Consider the following 9,963-nt stretch of genomic DNA (forward strand, 5'->3'; position numbering starts at 1 on the left):
TTGTGTTTTCAAAAGATCTGAGGTTATTTGATGTTATACATAGAGAATGGTCATTACTCTCACAACAAGTTAAAATTATAATTGTGGCACTTTACCTGAAATTTAGTTACTTAATAAATTATGTTAGTTGCAGGAAAGGAAAAGTTCCTTTTCAAAGTTCCTATGAAAATAATTGTTATTTATAAAACCTGTGAATAGTCTTAATTACACGCATTCACAGAAAGCTATATTTTTACCATAAATACATTTAAGTTCTTTGTTGAAAATTTGAAACGATAAGCCAGTGAAAAGAAAGTTCTAATTCACACAGTCAACATCTAATAATAATTTGTTATTTTTATCTTCCATCTCACATATTTATGAGCATAAATTTTATCATATCTTAAATATAGTTTATATTCCACATTTGTTTTTATTATGTAACCATTTTTTATGTTAAGGAAGCTCTTCTAAAATGTCATTTTAATAAAGTAGGATTTAAATTTTGGAATTTTTAAATATAATTTCTTAACATTTTAAATGAAAAAAGACTATATAATAAATGCAATATTAATATTTACATAATTGCATTAAGGAAGATATAAATGTTCTTTAAAATATTTTTATCCTTCTTGATTTGGTTAACTAAGAGTATCCAGTTCATGGATTTAAAATAGGCATTAATGATAAAAGGATAAAGAAAACTCTACAATATCTAAACATTAATTACTAAGAATGTCTTAGTTTCTCAAAATGTAGTTCCATGTATGGAAGCAAGGGCAGTGGGTATTGAATAAATAAATTGTCAGAAACTACCATGGTTTACAGTAGACAATCATACATTTTATCTTATTCAGTAGTGCCTTCCAGCTATTGCTTACATGGAGATGGATAAAATACACACAGTCAAACATGAGAATAGCTCATTTTTATTCCAAAGAAGTAATTTTTCCACCTAATTTGATAAGATAGTCAAAAGAGTCATTCACGTATATAAATAGACACTTTATGGTTCTGTTTGGATCAAGAAAAGAATAGTTTTTGTCTATTTGCCCACATGTATGACTTAAGGTTAGAAATATAAAATAATAATAATAAATGGGACAGGCAATCAGAAACTTAGGCAGGGGTCAATGAGTTAGCCATAAATCTGAATTGAAATGTGTTCCTTCCTAGTCCACTTGCAGGAGTAGAGATTCCACAATAATTAATTGGTAGAATAAAAGCACAAGGCTATTACAGCAACCTAATATCTGCATAGTATGATTTCCAATTCCAAATAAAACCTCTATTCACCGGAAGCTTAATTTTGCCTGAAGTTCTACCTTTAAGATTTATTTTTTTCCTAAATATCTTCATTAAAAAAAAAAACCGTCTCAGGGAAATGTAACATTTTTTTGAGATAATGTGGACAAGAAGAGAGAAAGAAAAGCATGATTAATGAGAGAGATGAATCAAGGCAAAGTTAAAGGACTAGGTGACTTCAGGCTCTATACAAATCTTGGCCACTTCATCACTGCTTTAAGATTAGATCTTGTAGGAAAAATTATATATATATTCATATCAACGAAGGATAAAGTGATTTCTTTCACTCATAGATGGGTATGTAACTTAGAGGAAAAAAGTATCCTTTTTGAAATGGGTAACTTCTCCCATATGGTGAGGAATATCTCATATCAACACTCTTTAATCTTACTGATGCCTCGTTGTTTTATCCCTTTGTTCTAGGTGGAGCAAAGTCAGATGGACAAAAATCAAAGAGAAGTTATAAAAGACTTTGTACTGGCAAGCTTTCCTGAGACTCCAGCTATTGAGGCAGGGCTCTTTGCATTATTCCTCATCTTCTATGTGTCCACTTGGTTGGGTAATGTCCTTATCATGGCCACAGTGGCCTCTGATAACCACCTGAATTCATCACCCAAGTATTTCCTTCTTGGAAACCTCTTCTTCCTTGACTTAACGTTATTCAACAGTAACTACCCCTAAGCTTCTGGCTGACCTCCTTGATGATCAGAAGCTTACTCCTTATGACCAAGTGCATCATGCAGCTCTTTGTCCTGCATTTTGTAGGGGTGGTAGAGATGTTCCTGCTCACAGTGATGGCCTGTGATCTCTATGTTGCCATCTGCCATCCCTTGCACTACACCACCGTCATGAGTTGAGGTTTGTGCTGTGTGTTGGTAACTGCTTCCTGAACAGGGAGATTTGTGCACTCCATTGTCCAGACAATTCTCACTATCCGTCTGCCTTTTTGTGGACCAAATCGGGTGGACAACTTCTTTTGTGATGTTCCCCCGTCACTAAACTTGCCTGTAAGGACACCTTTGTTATTAAATTGCTAATGGTATCTAATAGTGGGTTGATCTCCACCAGTTCCTTCATGGTGTTGCTTTCTTCTTATGCAACTATTGTTGTCAAGATTCGCTCCAAGGAAGGAAGGCGAAAAGCACTCTCCACTTGCGGCTCCCTCCTCATGGTAGTAACACTTGTTTTTTGGGTCTTGTATTTTCATCTATGCTCAGCCTTTCTCCCCTTTTCCTGTGGACAAGATGGTGTCTGTGCTCTACAGTGTTATCACCCCCATGCTGAACCCCCTTTTATACACACTGCGGAACAAAGAGGTCAAATCAGCCATGTAGATGCTATGGGGCCGAAGTGGACTTACAAGAACAAAATTTTGAAGGCAGAGAATCTGAGGTTAAAACATTGACTTTTCACTAACGTGTTAAGACAAGGTAGCCTAGTTATTTATATTATTAAATTAAATTATAATGCTCCCATTTCTGGCCTTTTAACTAAAATTACACCATAACTCTATAAACTTCTTCTACACTTTTAATCTGCCTTTTGTTCCCATTTATTCTCTGAAGCAAATAATTTTTGTTTTCCTATCAGTTTGTGTTCTTCACATCTATCCATTCATCTGACCAAATTTTATTTCATGAACTCTTTCCATTTTTTTCTGCCATTACATACTGATATAAGTCACTCTTCTCAATCTCTCAGGTCAGCTTTTCTTGATCTTGATGTTGGTCTTTTTTTTTTCTTTTTCTCAGTTTTAGCTTATTCTGACTAGATTATTGCTATAAATTGAGAAAAAGACTAATGTATGTTTCTTATACTCACTAAATATTTAAAGGGTTCAGTTAAATGAATTAGAGTGAATTTGATTTATACGATTGTGCAGTAAGAGGCTAATTGGGCATATCAGTCTGCATTTTCACCTCATCATACTACTTACTAACATCTAGTAGTGTAATTGAGAGAGCAATTTTTTAATAGGGTGGGTTCAAATGTACCTCACTAAATTAGAAAACAAGTGAAACTGAAAAATCCTCTAAGTTATTGGATGCCTAGTTTCCTCTTCTGTAGCATCAATAGAATGACGCCTATCTCTGAACACTAAATATGCCCGTAAACGTAATTGTGCCTAACTTGGTGTCTGGGTCATAACAGGGCATAGCAATTATTCATTTGTTACAATTTATTTTTTCAATGACAGAAAGATGATGAACTTTGGAAGTAGTTAATTTGTCTTCTACAACAACTGTATGATCTACTGTAATTTATTTGTGAAGGTTACTGGAAGATGTGGAAAATGAGTTCAATACATTTTCACCTTTCTCAATTTTTAGGTGCAGTTTTATTTTTGTCATCATAATCACCAATAAACCATCACTGACTTTGGTTTTATGCTAAGAGTTATAATATGACTAATTCAAACCCTGAAAACTACTTACTGAATGTTATAATTAAAGATGGTAACATTAAATTGGCAATCAAGTTTAGAAAAAATATATACACAAAATAAAAATGAGCTACTAAGTATTTTTCTTTTCATAGCTTTTTTAGTCAATGGTGTATAGAATCATTTTCAGCACCTAATTTGTGTGACATACAGAAGCATAGACTATTTGTTACATTCATGGAAGGATAAGGTTTTGTTTTTATAATCTTCATATTCCCAACAACTATTGAAGCATCTGAAATAAAGGATTCAATAAAAATATATTGAATGAATGAAACTTTTAGATCCTTTCTAGGGAGGAGCTATTTGGGACTGTTTTCTCTTCCCAAATTTGGAAAGGTAACTTGCAAACTGGGACATTTTTTGAAGACCATCTTTAGGTGAGGCAAGATTGAATGAGAACAGGCCTTAATCCATATAAATGAAGTCCTTATAATCAGAGGAATTTCGTGTATGGTTAGTTAAGAGAAAACAGAAGAGACAGAAAAACACAGATAACCATGTGACAGAGGCAGAGATCGAGCCACTACCAGATAGCTATGACTCCAACATTGAGCGAAAAATCCAGTTCTTTAATAACAGCCCTGTTTGTGCTTTTTTAATAACAGCCCTGCCAAACTATGAAATAACTTTTTATCATTTTGGAGTAAGAGAAGGTACATACGATACATAAAATATATTAGATAAAATCATTATTCTTAAGAAATATATAACATAAAAAGAGACAGCTATAAATTCTTCTTTAAGAATAAAATGAGTGAGAAAAAAAATCCATGGTACAAAGATAAAGCAATGCTATGAGAGAAATTCATAGCACTAATGCTTACATTAAAAAAGTAGAAAAGACTAAAATCTGTAATCTAATTTCCAACCTCAAGAATCTAAAGAGCAAAATAAACCCAAAACAAAAGGAAGAAACTATATAATAAATAAGAGAAGCAGTAAATGAATTGAAAATAGAAAACAACAATAATTACATCAATTAATCAAAAAACTTTTTTAAAAAAATCAGTGATAGTGATAAATTTCTAGCAAGAACCCCTCCCCCCCGAAGACGTGGAAATGGAAATATCTGCTCCACTTGCCTAAAGTCACCTCACGGCGGCAGGAACTACGGCGCACCTTGTCACATGTCCCCGCGCAGAGCCTCTGAGGGTGTCTTCACGAGACGAGGTCATTGAAATGGCCGCCTCCAGTCAAAGAAACATTGAATGAAATTATGAGTCACTGGACTTTGCAGAATTGGCTAAAAATGCAGCCATGGTGGCACAAGCTGTTCCAGCTGGAATCTGGACCTTCTGTTTTATAGTGTGGTGAGCCAGTTGTTATTTGGAGGTGTCAATGGATGGTGCACAGGTTTCATATTCCTGAAGGTTGGAAAGTTGGCTGTAACAACTGCAGAAGGTGAATTTTTTTCTCCTTCAGCTTGCAAACCATACTGGGTACATGAAAGCTGACTGGCAATGAATAAAGAAGGACATGAAAAAAAGCCAAGGAGCAGCTGGAAATCCATAGGGGCCATTAAATACATACTGAAATCAAATGCAAAGCTGAGAAGGTGGTATCATTTGTGGAGAAGAATGTTTTCAGTACTAGGGGACTTTTTGAAAGCTTTCTGCTTGGCAGGGCATCCTAAGGAGGATGACTTCATTTGCATCATTCCCATCTGTTTGTTTTTCTTCCATCACTCATCAGCAAGTGTCAGTTGTGTTTGTCCAGCCGGCAGCCTCTACACTCTATCATAGGAGTGTCTCCTTCTTCCCTTCTCTCATATCTTCCTCCCTGCGGTGGCAGATCTGAATGGTTTTCTGTGGGCATCTTTTGGGATAGGCTAACTGCTTTGACCTTAATTTGAGCTTGATGGCACTGGAAAAGCCAATAGACATTACCGTACACTCCCTACTTGGTTAACCTGTAGGTGAGCAAGACTGTTTCTTTCCTCCCTATATATGATGCTTACCAGAACACATCACAAGATGGCTCACCATGGAGGATGAATGAATACTCAAAATTTGTTCCAAACTGTTGATTTAGAAAAGAAATAACAAGGACATAGGTACATTGTTATAGTTTGCAGGGAAAGGAACTGAATAGATTTGTTTTAAGCATGAAATATTTTGATGTATCTGTGTCTACTTTCTTCTTTACTTCATTAGTTTTATACTACAGAAAGAGAACCATTCATATCTATTATTATTATCCAAACAAAAAGATAGCATAAGCACTATAGCTAGACATTTTAAATATAGAATGAACCTGTGCTGAAGGCGTTGTATTTGGTGCAAATGTCATTAGGAAGTCAATCAGTAGAAACACATTGTGAAATGGCCAGACTTAGGGATATGAAGATACTGTTCACAGGATGTTTTCCATCATGCAGTATAAGGAACTTCACAATTGTTTCAGAAGTGTTTTATTAAATAGTAAAACAAGTGACTTTAGGTTGGGATGGGAAGAAGCTCTCAGGCTTACATTTCATGGAAAAGGATTTAAGCTATGAAATGTAGCCAAAGCACCTCATACCAATTTCAATATTTCTTTATCCTATTAGCATTAAATTTTACATTTGAACCAGATTCTTTGAGATATAACAACAATTCAGGCATTCTTATGGTTATGAGTCTCCAAAAAAGAGTCGGAAGTCATCAGAGGGGTCGCCCTTACGTACGCCTCAGCAGGGTCCCAGAGACAGCCAAAGTAGATACAACCCCATGTACTGGTTCTTCTGAGGGCTACGGAAACCCATAGGTTCTATGGTCATGGCAGATGAAGTTAAGTCCCATGACAGTTGGCCCTACTTTGGCGTTTGTGTTCCTGAGTGTGATGGACTTGGACTCAGATGTGATCTTTGTTCACAAGCCTCTCTTGTTACTTTTACCAGACCTGTGGTTGGTGCTGGGGTTTGTTGTATACGAAAGGGACCTGAATCTCTGGACTGTCCATGGGACAGCCAGGCCCTGAGACTCAGTAGACTTACAACTCCTACCCTCTGGTTTATTGGACTTACCCCAGGCAGCTAACAGGGAGGTGAAGGTCAGCCACCACACCAGGCAGTGAAGAGTGCCTACAAATGCAAGCAGGAGAATTGTATCCATCATCCAAGTGGAATCTAAGCCCCCTCTTGATATAGAAGTGGAGTGGACATAAACCATCCCAGGGACCACAGGATGGAGGAATAGAGTATTGATTAGAGTGGACTTACTGATATTCTATTCTGGAACTATTGTGATTAGTAATGGAAGAAAATGTAGCATTGATGTGGAGAAAGTGGCCATGGTAGCTGCTGAAGGTTGGGAGAAGGAAGAAGAGATGTGATGTGGGGGCATTTTCAGGACTTGGAGTTGTCCTGGATGGTACTGCAGGGACAGTTACTGGACATTGTATGTCCTGCCATGGCCCACTGGGTAAACTAGGTAAAGTGTAAACTATAATGTCAACCATTGTCCATGTGGTGCAACAGTGCTCAGAGATGCATTCACCAAGTGCAATGAATGTCCCATGATAATGGAGGAGGTTGTTGATAAGGGAGACGTGGGGTGAAGGGGATGTGGAGTATATTGGGACCTCATATTTTTTTAATGTAACATTAAAAATAAATAAAGACAAAAATATTTTTAAAAAAGTGGTAGGGGAGCAAATGTGGCAGAGTGGTTCAGCGTCTCCTTCCCATGTACAATGTTCTGGGTTCAATCCCTGGTAACTCCTAAAAAAAGTGGTACGAGATTTTGGTGCCTTGAATGGCCTCTTCCCCACCACTGAATGGCTCAGCATGGAGCTGGTCTACACTCCCAGTGAGAGCTATGGCCTTATTCTGGAGAGAGCAAAGTAACCCTCATGCACATATTGGGAACATGTATGTCTGACCCAATATGTCAGGTGGTGGCCTGAGGAACTTGTCCTGCTTGTAGAAGGCAGTTTACAGAGTGATCTTACAAAACACTGTTTCATTATCCAGTCTTCTCCTTTCATTGAATGTTTCAGAGTCAAGCCATGAAAAAAATTGCTTGAGTTCTTTGATCATTAATTTGGTCAATATCAATGTTAACTCTTGATTAGAATTGCCTTTTTAGGATATGTGGACACTGGAAAAACTCATCATAATCACAATATCTGTAATGAAAAAGAAAATATCAACACAAACAAAAAGAATGGAAAAGCATGAAAACTCCACCATACAATCTGAATCTGCTATTCAAACACAATCTTCCTACTAAATTATTCTTCGACGGAAAAAATCCACTCAATAAAGAGAGACAGTGCTTATTTAAAATATGATTTGGGTGAATGTTGATTAATTCAATAATCTAATGTACATTACTTGGTAATACTCTGGTTTGTATTTACTCTATGAAATATTATTTAATTGTAGAATTTGGATTTTCCCATTAAAAACTAGCTTCTATAATATCGTTGCCATACATTTATATTTGAAAAAATAAAAAGTTTACTGTACACATATTTACAAAAAAAAATACTTTAAAATACTTTTTAAATAAACCAGATGTTGAAATGGTGTTTCTTTTTCTCTCCTCAGGCCTCCAAGAAAAAAGGCCAAAGTTTCACTGGATATTATTTAATTCCAGGCAACCTTCTCTGTGCCTCTCCCTTCAGGTTGAACTATGACTAAGATATTAGAATTCACTTTTATATCAACCAAAGATAAAATAAACTGGTAGGATAAATCTGGTTAAAAAATAAAAGTAAAAGAAAATAGCAGAAGGTATCCCAAAATGTAGGTATGGCATAGAGGATAAATACAAGTATAATTTTTTTGTTGACATCAACAACTGTTTACCTGTAATATCACACATAATGAATTATATCAATATAATCAAATGAACTATTTTATTAGAATCATTTTAAAGAATTTATTTCTGCAAAGCTAGCATTCAGTGAAAAGTCATATGTTGGTTCCACGATTTCTTCATGGCTGCTTTCATCTCTTCATTTCTCAGCGTGGGGATTGAGATGTGGAGTGAAAATGGTGTAAAATACAGACAAGACCTTATCTATAGAGAACCTACTGAAAGGCCACACATAAATGAAAATGCAAGGCCCAAAGAAAAGTGTAACAACCATGATGTGAGCAGAGCAAGCAGACAGTGCTTTGGAGATGCCACCAGCCCCATGCTGTTGCACAGTGACAAGGATAACTGTGTAGGAGATCATGAGCAGCAGAAAACAACTCATAGAAAGCAACCCACTGTCTAATCATAAGTATGCCTAAGACATAGGTGTCCATGCAAGCAAGTTTTATCACCAAAGAGAGATCTCAAAAGAAGCTGTCCACCTCATTGGGGCCACAGTAAGGTAAATTAACAGTGAAAACTACTTGACTGATGGAGTGCACAAATCTGATAGTCCATGAAATCAACACCAGCCCAATGCAAGTCCTCCGACTCATCACAGTCATGTAATGCAAGGGTTTGCATATGGCCACATACCTGTCATAGGCCATGGAAACCAGCAGTACCATCTCAGCCCCACCAATAAAGTGCAAGAAGATTTGAGTCATGCATCCTCCAAAGGACATGAGCTTTCGAACACTAAGAAAATCCCTCATTATCTTGGGTGTGGCAAACGAAGCCAGCCACATGGCAAAGAAAGATAAGTTCCCAAGCGAGGAAGTACATAGGGGAAGAGTGCAAGTGGGAGTCAGAAATGACAATGACTACAATGAGGAGGTTACCCAGTGCAATGGCTAAATAGATGCCAGAGAAAAATATAAAGAAAAAAATTTGAAGATACCATGAATTGCAGAGTCCATGCAACACAAATTCTGACACCAAGGAATAATTCTGCAAGTCCATTGTTTCAGGTTTCAGATTTAGTTTTTAATCTATATGAAGAAAAGAAATGTAAATGAAAGTGCCTATCAAATTCCAGGCACATAGAAAGTGATCAGCTAAATGATATCTGGAAGCAATCTATAATTTGTAAGAGATACACTAAAATACAATATATGGAAAATTTAAAACAAATCCATACTCACATGTATTTTGTTTTTTTCAGACTTCATGGTTTCCTTAAGGGCACTTGGGCATGTTGAGAAACCCCAACTTTGGGGAGAGTTGTAGGAATTATTTTCTTCTCCCATCAATGGCATTTTTCCATGTGGAAAGGTGGAAAAAGTCAATCAGGCACTTAATGTTAACCAAAAACCCTTCAGAGTGTTTGAGATTGTGAAATTTTTCTGTATGACATTATGTTCCTTCCATCTGTATCAATATCAATGC

General features: G+C 36.3%; 3 pseudogenes; 2 read left to right on the top strand and 1 right to left on the bottom strand.

The window, feature by feature from the left end:
* The first annotated feature begins 1,722 nt into the window (after positions 1-1,722).
* LOC111767146 (olfactory receptor 4Q2-like) lies at positions 1,723-2,660 on the top strand (annotated as a pseudogene).
* A 1,606-nt stretch (positions 2,661-4,266) lies between these two features.
* On the top strand, positions 4,267-5,363 carry LOC101442716 (FUN14 domain-containing protein 2 pseudogene; annotated as a pseudogene).
* Positions 5,364-8,616: 3,253 nt separating this feature from the next.
* LOC101444973 (olfactory receptor 4K14-like) lies at positions 8,617-9,537 on the bottom strand (annotated as a pseudogene).
* Between the last annotated feature and the right edge of the window lie 426 nt (positions 9,538-9,963).

Source organism: Dasypus novemcinctus, chromosome 3, assembly GCF_030445035.2.
Source record: "Dasypus novemcinctus isolate mDasNov1 chromosome 3, mDasNov1.1.hap2, whole genome shotgun sequence".
Classification (NCBI taxonomy): Eukaryota; Metazoa; Chordata; class Mammalia; order Cingulata; family Dasypodidae; genus Dasypus; species Dasypus novemcinctus.